Genomic DNA, 9,770 nt, shown 5'->3' with positions numbered 1-9,770 from the left:
CCGCCCCTCTACCAAAGCACTGCACCATCGCGGTGTGTGTTACCACCCCAAGAGAGGCCGACCACCTCACACACACTCATACACACACACACACACACACACACACACACACACACACAAGCTTTCCCTGTGTCCTCCAAGACAGAGGTGGTGACGGCGTGAAGGCCTCATGTTTAGACTCGGCGTCTTTGTTCCTCCCTGATGGTGCCTCCTCTACCTGCATATGAGGGAGGAAGTCTCCGCTGTTTCCACTTTAAAGCCAGGAAGTGTTTGATTCCCTTCGGTTTCCTCGACGACTAAAAGCCCCATTTCATCTTTTTTTTTTTTTTCCTCACAAACCGCAGAGTGACGCGACGCTATTATTTCCCTTCAGTCTACACCGCCTTCACTTACACTGGGCTCTTTTGATTTCGCCGTGCGGCCACTTCATCGGGCCTCATTGTCACACACTTGTTGCACGCACACAACAGAATCACCTGCCGCGGCGTCTGATGTGTGTCGAATGAAGTCAAACAGGGGCGCCATGTGCGCCGTGGGCTGCACAGGTGTACGGCCAAGGTTTGATTAATACAGGGAGCCGATAATGGCCTTTGTTGCCCAGTGTTGATGTGATGGATTCCTCGCCTCACCACTACTTCATTAAACATTTTATAACACCTGCAAGTGATTTTGTAAATGAACATGAGCTACACACACTGAATTTTTATTTATTGTTTGTTTAAATTAAGATTGCCTCTTGCCCATTTACAGTCCAAAAGTTTTAAACGTTTATATCAGTTGTTATAATCCCAAAGTTTTGATTGTGGCTTTTTAACTGAGATGTTTATTTACATTTAAAACTCATTGTTTTGTTGATTTTAAGCGCAAAAATATCTGGAATTTCTCAAAAGAAGCAGATTAAAAATGATTTTCATCTAGATTTTGTCGCTGACTGAGTGACTGAGTGAAAAGGTTATATCATTGGTCAGCCGGTCGAGTGCTGGAGTTTCTTTATTGGTTGTTGCTCTTTCAAAATTATTTGTGGCAAACAAGCAGTGTTGTCGTCCCGTCTACCAACTGTTTTCCCTCCGCAGACACACCTCTCTATGCTGACTGCACAGCTTCTAACTTCAGCGATCAATTTACGAGTAAATGCAGCTGAGATCACAGCTCAGTCTTTGTCTTTCACGTTTGTGTTCGGTGGTTTTGTCAGACGACTTCACGGTTATAAAAATCAGGATTTTAGCAGCAGCTTGGAAGTGACTGCTGGTTAAGATGTCGTCTTAGTGGATCATGTTTCAGTCACTATTTCACTATTTGTATCAGTACTGTAACAGAAACGAAAAAACATGTAAATGAGAACAGCTTTATTGGGATTTGAGCTGTAAAAAAATACTGTATATGTGAACACACAGAGGAGAACAGATATATACTAGGTTTTAACCTCGTCATGTTTCCTTTTAGATTTTGTTCTCACTCACGTAAAAGTTGTCATTTCTAGCGGTAAGAAGTTGATCATTGAAAGTTAATAATCTAATTTTGTCATGTGAAAAGCAAAGAAAATGATCTGAAAACAAAAAGTGAAGCAAATAAAAAAAAAAACTGAGAAATGCAAAAAGCAAAATTTGTACTTTTAAAATAATTTCTATCCAAAATTTCCTGTTTTTAAAATTCCAAATTTCTTTTCCACTAAAAAATTTCTCCAGAAAAAAAACATGTGTTTTAAGGAAACATGGTCACCAACATTGTGAGCGAAACACTTTAACATTTAAAAAACCCCGACTGCACATGAGTGATGGCGAGCCGACGGAGAGAGAGTGAATGAGCGGAGAGACCGGTGAAGGTTGAGGTAAGTAGGTATCAGACTTCCTCCCTTCACACCTCAGAACAAGACTCCATTGATGCCACTCAAAGACAGAAGCAGCCTCGGGAGCCCCTGGCGTTAACCCCGCCCTCTGACCTCCAGCTTAATGGGGTCACAGGGTCGGCTCCTCAACAGGCGAACCACCCGCCCGCCCACCCAACGCTCCTCCTCGCTGCTGAGGACGGGTGCTTATCTGCCGGCGTGGGGGTCAAAGAGCCGTCGGATGGCCTGATGCGAGTTTACGTGAGTGTTATATGTGTTGGGGTTTTTTTTGGGTGCTGTAAACCGATCTGTATGTGCGTGATGTTTGACGTTGTCACTCAGATAAGACATAAAAAATGAGTCGGCCATGTGAGCCCTGCCGGTTACAGCGGGGGTCACGTGGGGTCAGCACCACGGCAACAGTGGCAGTCTGCCAGACCTCCCGTTGAGGGCTCACACTGTGGACATGGACTGTTCAATCACGTGGTTACCTGGCTTCCGCAGACAGGACGCTTCATTTCACCTCTGGATAATCGTCATTCGTCGACGCCCGACCCGGTTAACTGAAGTTACTTTTGTATGTTGCTGAAGAAAGTCTGTTCCTCTTCCAGGAGAAATCCAATCCTTTGTGTAATTCAAGAGCGCGCTTTCTGGAGAGAGGACGTCCACGTGACCGGTAAGGAAAGGACGTGCGGGTCTGAGGTAAGACTACTGAAACAAGCTGATCACTGAGAGTTGAGTTCATGGAAGAAAACCCCACTGGAGATTCAGACAGGAAGTGACATGGGCGATTTTCTTGTTCACCAGTGGCAAAGCCGAGAATCATCTACTGCAAGTAAAAGTACTAATGCAACACCGTAAAAATCAAATTCCAAGTTGTGCATTAAAATCCTACTTAACAGGGAAAAGGTTAAAGTTCCCAATGCAAAAAACGGCTCCTCTGACTTTTATACTGTTAAATAATTAGACTATTATTATTTTAATTAATGTGTAAACAGCATTTTATCGTTGCAGCTGGTTGAGGTGCAGCTACTGACTGTTTTCATTATGGATTAACCTGCCGATTGTCTTCTTGATTGATCGATTTATTTGTTTGGTTTGAAAAACTTAGTGAGAAAATGAACATCACAGTTTGACTTATTTAAGTCAACATACTTTTGTAATTACTGAAATAACTGCAGAGAATACGAGCAGCAAATCCTCGCATTTGAAACGCTGGAATTGTGAAATGAGAGTTAAAAGGTCGTCAAAATTACTGCCAATTCATTTAATAATAATATAATAGTATGTTAGTAGTAGTAATGTAAAGGCCATGTCGGATGAGGCAGCAAGATCCAGTCAGTGGATTTTGATGAGAAGGAGTAATGGCAGCTGGGGGCCCAGCAGGGGGCAGCACTTAGGATAGACAGACTCTTAGGAGAAGCAAAGAAGAAATCCAGGAAGAGGAAGTGTTTTTAAGTGGGGGTGTGGCCTGTTTGAGCCTCTTTGAGACCATGCGGTCAGTCCAGGTGAGGTGGCCTGTATTGTTTGTTTGTATTGAATTGGTTTGTAGTGAGTCTTTGACTGTTTAGGTGAGTTTGATTGTTTGTTTGTTTGTTTGTTTGTTTGTTTGTTTCATGTCTTGGAGAGTGGGGGAGTAGGGGGGGTCTCCTTGGGGGGGGGTCTCCTTGACTCTACCTCCCTCATTCAAAATGGCTGCCACTTTCTCCAACTGTTTAGGGGAGTTTGTTTGCTGAATCTGCTGAATCTGCTGAATCTGCTCGTGTGTTTTGTCAGAGCTGATGGTGTTGTTTGTGGAAACACTGGTGAAAGGAGGTTGTTAGTTATCACTGCTCATTAGTCTGTATAATTAATCATTATCATAGGACATGTTAAGCTTAGGGAGCTATTCACTGAGTCTGGTCCATTTTCTGTAGCACAAGCTTCTTGTTTTTCTAGTGAAAACTACAATCTTTCACCAGAAGTGTGCTGGAAAGAAAAGTACAAGTACGTACTTATTTACATCCCACCATTTATCCAGCTTTTCCATTTTAATCTGCTGCTGCTACAAACCTCTGCTGGAAACTACCACCACCGATTCTCATCAAAGACATTATTTAAAGTTCTTTTCCTTTATTTTCATCTTATTATTTACGCTCGTGATCTTCCTGCAAGCCGAGCTCTCGTTTCTCAGGCGTCTTCGTCTCCCGACCAGCGAGTAATGGACCGTTCACGTCTTTGTTTCTCCGAGTATCAATTTCTCATTCATGTAGCATGTTGTACAAAGATACAGTATAACATTATGCTGTACATATATATATATATATATATATATATATATGTGTGTACCCATAACACTGAGTAACTGTGTTCGAGCTTGGCTGTGTTCGCTGTATTCCCACTGGGGTTTTTTAGTTTTAGTCCTGCCTATAAGATTTCTAACTGTTGAAGGCAGCTGCTGCATCAAGAAAAAAAATCAACTGCACGTCATCTTTTCCCTTTTGTGAACTATTTGTGTAAGTTTGGAAACTTTTTAATACGTTTTTCCTTCCGCGTGTTTGAAATTCTTGTTCCAATTTGTCCAACCAAAAAAAAAAAAAACACACAACACATTATTAAGACAGTGCGAGCTCTGAACTCGCTGTGTGCAGATGACACTATTATTGCACTGATATTTCTCAGCCTAATGAAATCGGCTCTGCCTCGCACCAATGGAACACTGTTAACTTTGATCTCACAATTAAGTCTCCATGAACAGCTAATAAAGCATAATCTGCTCTGTATCTGCTTGTCTGCGCCGGAAGCACAGAAAGCCTTTTAGCATATCTTCGCTCCGGCTCCTGACTGACATTTTGTTGCTCTCGGGCTGAAAACAGTGACTTATTTTTATCACGCGCCAAGATAATACAATCAAGTATTAAGGAGTTAAAAATCAAACTGGATCTGCATCGGCTGAGTGGCAGATGAGTGGCAGATGCCTTGCGGGGCTTCTAGTTATTCAGCCGCTTTCTCTTTCTCATCCGTCTCCCTCCACGTTTCAGCAGATGTGTTGACATCGCCGAACACAGGGAGACCAGACCTGCTTTATGATGCCGTTTCGTCACCAGAGGTTGTTCCCTTAATGTTTCTGGGGCTATTTGGATATATCTAAACTGCCCGATCTTTCATTCACTAAATACAGCCACACAGTGATGACGTCACCGCTCTCCTGATAGCTCTCATAACCAGATAGATCGGACTTAATGACCAGGGCCAGAGCAGCCTGAGATTTCTGTCCCACGATAAGACCAATCAAAGGAAAATTGCAGCCTTTTATTTTTTTGAGATCTAGTCCTGCTTCCTCATAAAAAATGACACCGGCCCGAGCAGACAGACGGTAGCAGTTTGGGCCGCTGTATGTCGGAGAATCGATAAGAAAATGTTTTCCACATGAGTTTGGTTCTGATTGTAGCGGACTATTTTTCCCACCTCTCATCTTTAAAATCAGGAGCTGATGTTTTGCGAGGACACGGGCCAAATCTGTTAAGCCTGCAAATTTGTGCGCCGCATGTACCGTATATGTTAAGATATGTACACAATTACATCTTACACTTTTGTCCCCTGTAGGTGGAAGGAAACCTCGAAAAGAAATTCATAAAAAGAGGCTGTAATCGGGAGGAAGAGTCCACCGAGTTGCCACGGGAACGCCCCCGGTGCCTCTCTGATGAGGTGAAAAGGTAAACACTTCAATCGTACACGTCTGTCACAAAAAACCAAAAAACAAACAAGCACTTTCTCTGTGGCGGAACCTCTCGCACCTTTCATCTGAACACCTGTTGTTTTTGTTGGAAGAGAAACTTCTGAGGTCGGTGAGATCTAACAACAACATTATCTGTTTTCACGGATAACAGTTTGTGATGGATATGTTTTTGAAGGAAGAGAAGCCGATAAGATTTTAGTGTCTAATGAGCGGCGGCCTGCTTTCGGTTGATCCTGACCCTGCGCAGGTTATATTAAAAAGCCAAACCATTAGACTTAAGTACATCTACAGGGACCTTTAATGTCTGTCTCCTGACTTATTCCTTGTGATTTATTCCCAACGTCTGAGTCACGGAGTCTCACAGAGTTTGGAGGGAAATATTTGAGAATTGCATCTGGCGTTTTAATAAGTGCTGTTGGAATTATTTATCAGGTTATCTGTGATCTCAGTGGCTCCTGCCTGCTATGTCTAATGTCTTAATGTGTTTCCGTTGGCTTCAGAAAGAGTTTCTGTTGCTCTTTTTGTTTGATGGTGAATAATGTTCTGAGGAGTTTGCGGGATAAAACCGGACCTAAGAAATTCTGCCTTAAAGCCATTTAATTCCTCGCTGAAGAAGTCTGAATGATAACACAGTGAAAAAACAACAACCTTGCACTCTTAAGTTCTGCAGAAACGCGAGATGCAGCTGTTGTGTTGTGAATTTTTGCCAGAAATAATAAAAATTGGACAAACATTTTCTTTTGCTTTGTAAACATCTATAAATGATTTGTTAATTGTTGTCTCACAATTAAAGGTGCCCTGTGGAGTTTTTGTTATATTCATCATTTCTCACCAAAATGCACCGTGTGTTTCCTCACGCTCTAACAGACATGTTCAATGCATTTCCTTCCTAATAAAAGGATTATAAAACCATTTTTTTAATGTACTAAACTGTGCATTCTTTACCGCGCTGTTTTCCTCTTCTTTTTTTTTGGCACATTGTGAAGCGTCTTCGCAGCGATACGACCTAAAATAGCAAGAAATATGCATGATACAAAAATGAGCTGTCAGTAATTCCCCAGTGCAGCTTTAAAGGGGCTATTTGTAAGTTTTCTGTGAATTGTGGTGATTGCAGCTTGATGAGAAAGTGACGACACAGGCCGGTGCTAGCTGGTTAGCATGCTAACTTCAGCAGAAGAAAAGTTAATATTGGCGAGTAAAGGAATGAACGTTTCTTCTAAACCGGTAAGTAAACAGCTGCTAATGCTAACACTAGCTATGTAGCAATAGCAACACTTACAATGAGCTTCTTTAAAAAAATAAAAATAAAAAATGGAAAAGTTTATTCTTGACCTCGGAAACAGTAAAGTGACAAAAAAAAGCTTTAAAGAATTTGGCCTTGATTTAAGAATATGTTGCCAAATTTGAAATGAATGAATATTAATGGTCCAGATAAGAGAAAAAAGCCAGATGTGAAACACCTGCTATGACATCACAGCTGGGGGGTGTGGTCAGTCTAGTCGCACATGATGCATCTGTTTTTTTAGAATTATTCTGAACTCATAACAAACAAATGATTAAAACAGACAGTGAAACAAGCTTCAGAAGCGTAAACGCATTGCTGTTCTTTGATTAAAAACAATTAAATAAATAATTGGAAACAGAATGATTTAATAACATGGTAACAGTTTTGTGAGGTCATAGCAAACAGCCAATCCAAATCTGGTTCCTGATAAGTGGCTGCTTTCTTTCTTAAAAGTTAAAGAAAGAAAGTTAAAATTTGCACAACTGAACAATCTGTGTTAACTTAGAGTTTTATTCTGCTTACTCCTGAAACAATATCCCAACCTTTCATCAGATGCGTCGACTGCGTCAGACTGTTTTTTTAAAGCCGGAGAGCAACTCGGTCTATCTCCTCATTGCCCGCGGAGCTTCTCCCTCCTTTATCAATTCTTTTTAAAACATCAGCTTTTCAAAAGCTGTTAGGGGTGCGATGTGAAAGGAGGGCAGTTTGAATATTCTAAAAAGCTTTTTCTTTAAAGACAGGCCTAAAGCATCATCTGCAATTACACTATTCGTTGTCAAATATGTTTGCATATTCAATATTAAAAAAAAAAAAAAAACCTGCTGGATGTGGCTTAATTTAAGCAGCCTCATAGGCGACATGCAAACTCCTCAACAATGTGCTGGAGAGAGATACCTTATTAGCCTTATTATCATTATTCCTCCTGATCAGTCTCCTGCACCAGATTGTTGTCCTTCACCTAACTTTCCTCTTTATCGTGTAGACACAGACCAAATAAACTCTGCAGACGCCCGTGGCTCTCCGCTGAGAAGCAAAGTTGGTCGGTTGTGAAAATAAAAATTATGAGACCACTGATGCCAGGACTGAGTGAGGAGTGGGCTATGTTCTGACAGGTGTGGTGTCATGTCAACCGAAAGGCAGAGACGTTTTGAATTAATGAGGCCAGGTGATGGAGGAACTGGAGCCAGCTCTCTCGCCTGCAGTTTGCTGGAGACCTGGTGCGCCGCTTATTTAAATAACCGCCCTTGATCTCGCTGATCACTAGGCTATAGGCTACTTAATTAAAACTAACAAGCAGTGCATTAACACCCTGCCGGCGCGCTGACACTGTCAACCTGGTTGTGTGGAAGCGGCACCCTGGGGAGAGAGGGTGCAGTATCCCAGATGGAGGTGAAGCAGACGGTTGATTTAAAATGCCAGAAAGAAAGATGGCAGGTTTGAGCGCACTGATTGAAAGCGAAGGCATTTCTCACTGTTAGGGGGTTTGAAGGAAGAGTGTGTAATGTGTGTGTGTGTAATGTGTGTGTGTGTGTGTGTGTGTGTGTGTGTGTGCACTCAGAATAAAAGCAACATACCCGCCTAGGAAGGCCAGCCTTGAGCTTTATAGACGGGTGCTTTGATGAGAAAGGCCGGTTCATCTTCATCTTCTCGTGTGGACGTCGTCTCCGGCTGCTGATGATGCTGTGCAGCCGAGACAGAAAGGAAATAAGATGTAGGGGGAAATGTGATGGGTGAGCCAAGGTGTGTCAGTTTTACCACAGATGTTAACCCTTTCACATCTGGTTTCCCTCCCTTTAGGTAGCTTTCAGGTTGTTAAATCCTCTCATTCAACACAGTCTGATGCTATCACACACACACACACACACACACACACATACATATATATATGGAAATATTCTAGATGTCTTGTGCATTATTTTATACACATTTCACAAGTGTTTAACATATTTTGGAAACTTTGGGATCTGGTCTATAATTTATTATAAAGTTGTGGGATTGGAGACGGTTCGGCTGCACAGTATGAGTTTGTTTTTTATTGCACTGAACAAAATAAAACGACCTTATTTCAGACTAAATGAGCTCGAACACGTGGCGGCGACAGCGTCGTACGTATTTGTTTGACCACTCGACTGTAATGTCAGACGGATTTAATCAGCGTCACCTCTTTACAGAGCAATAAAGTTTGGAGAAATTGAAAAATCCAGTACACAGACACTCTCCACTTCACCCCCCCCCCCCCCCCCCCCCACACACACACACACACACACACAGTTCACTTTATAGCAGCCTAATTAGCATCATTTAAGATAAGTTTATCTGGGTGTAGATATTATTAAAACGATGTTGAGAGAAGTGGACTCCGGTGCGATTCTGCTCGGTTGCGGCAGTTTCAAGGTGAGACCGAGATAATTAATAATCAATTAAGGAGCAGTATGGATCGGAAAAGCAAAGCAGTGATAAGTACATTTATTCAAGTACAGTATTCAAGTTCCATTTCGTGCCATTTTATATTTGTACTTAATGACAATTATTTGAATAATAAAATTTGATTTTATACACAAAACGTTACATTTCTATATAGATCAAGCTTCCTAATGGGATATAAATCAGCTGTACACAGTCATGCATCTGATCATAAACATCTAATAATAAACATTTAAACTCACATCAGGGGGCGACTTACTACATCTGTATGTTTGATACTTGAATTACATTTTACTAAGTGACTTAAATAAAGTTTACAAAGTTTTTTTTCCCCACTGTTGTAGCATGTTACAACTTTGTGAGTGATGTGAGGTACTAACCCCCCCCCCCCCCCCCCCATGATGATGAGTATAGTAACGGATGAAAACAAACTACACCTGAGTGAAGTAACGAGTAACGTTTCCCCTCCGCTCTGTTTGTGAATGACTTTGTGGCGACCTCTGTTGCAAATGTGCCCC

At 41.7% G+C, this 9,770-nt stretch overlaps 1 long non-coding RNA gene across 2 annotated transcripts in view; it reads right to left on the bottom strand.

The window, feature by feature from the left end:
• Positions 1–9,770, bottom strand: part of LOC147817425 (uncharacterized) — a 25,290-nt gene that overhangs the window by 6,842 nt on the left and 8,678 nt on the right. For both annotated transcript variants that reach the window (XR_015436381.1, XR_015436382.1), the window contains exon 2: positions 8,403–8,508. This is a non-coding gene — a long non-coding RNA (uncharacterized LOC147817425). The remainder of the gene's footprint in view (positions 1–8,402; positions 8,509–9,770) is intronic.

Source organism: Seriola lalandi, unplaced genomic scaffold (assembly GCF_002814215.2).
Source record: "Seriola lalandi dorsalis isolate HSWRI2012SDOR001 ecotype SW California unplaced genomic scaffold, Sedor1 jcf7180002054961, whole genome shotgun sequence".
NCBI lineage: Eukaryota > Metazoa > Chordata > Actinopteri > Carangiformes > Carangidae > Seriola > Seriola lalandi.
This window is presented reverse-complemented; position numbering and strand designations above follow the sequence as displayed.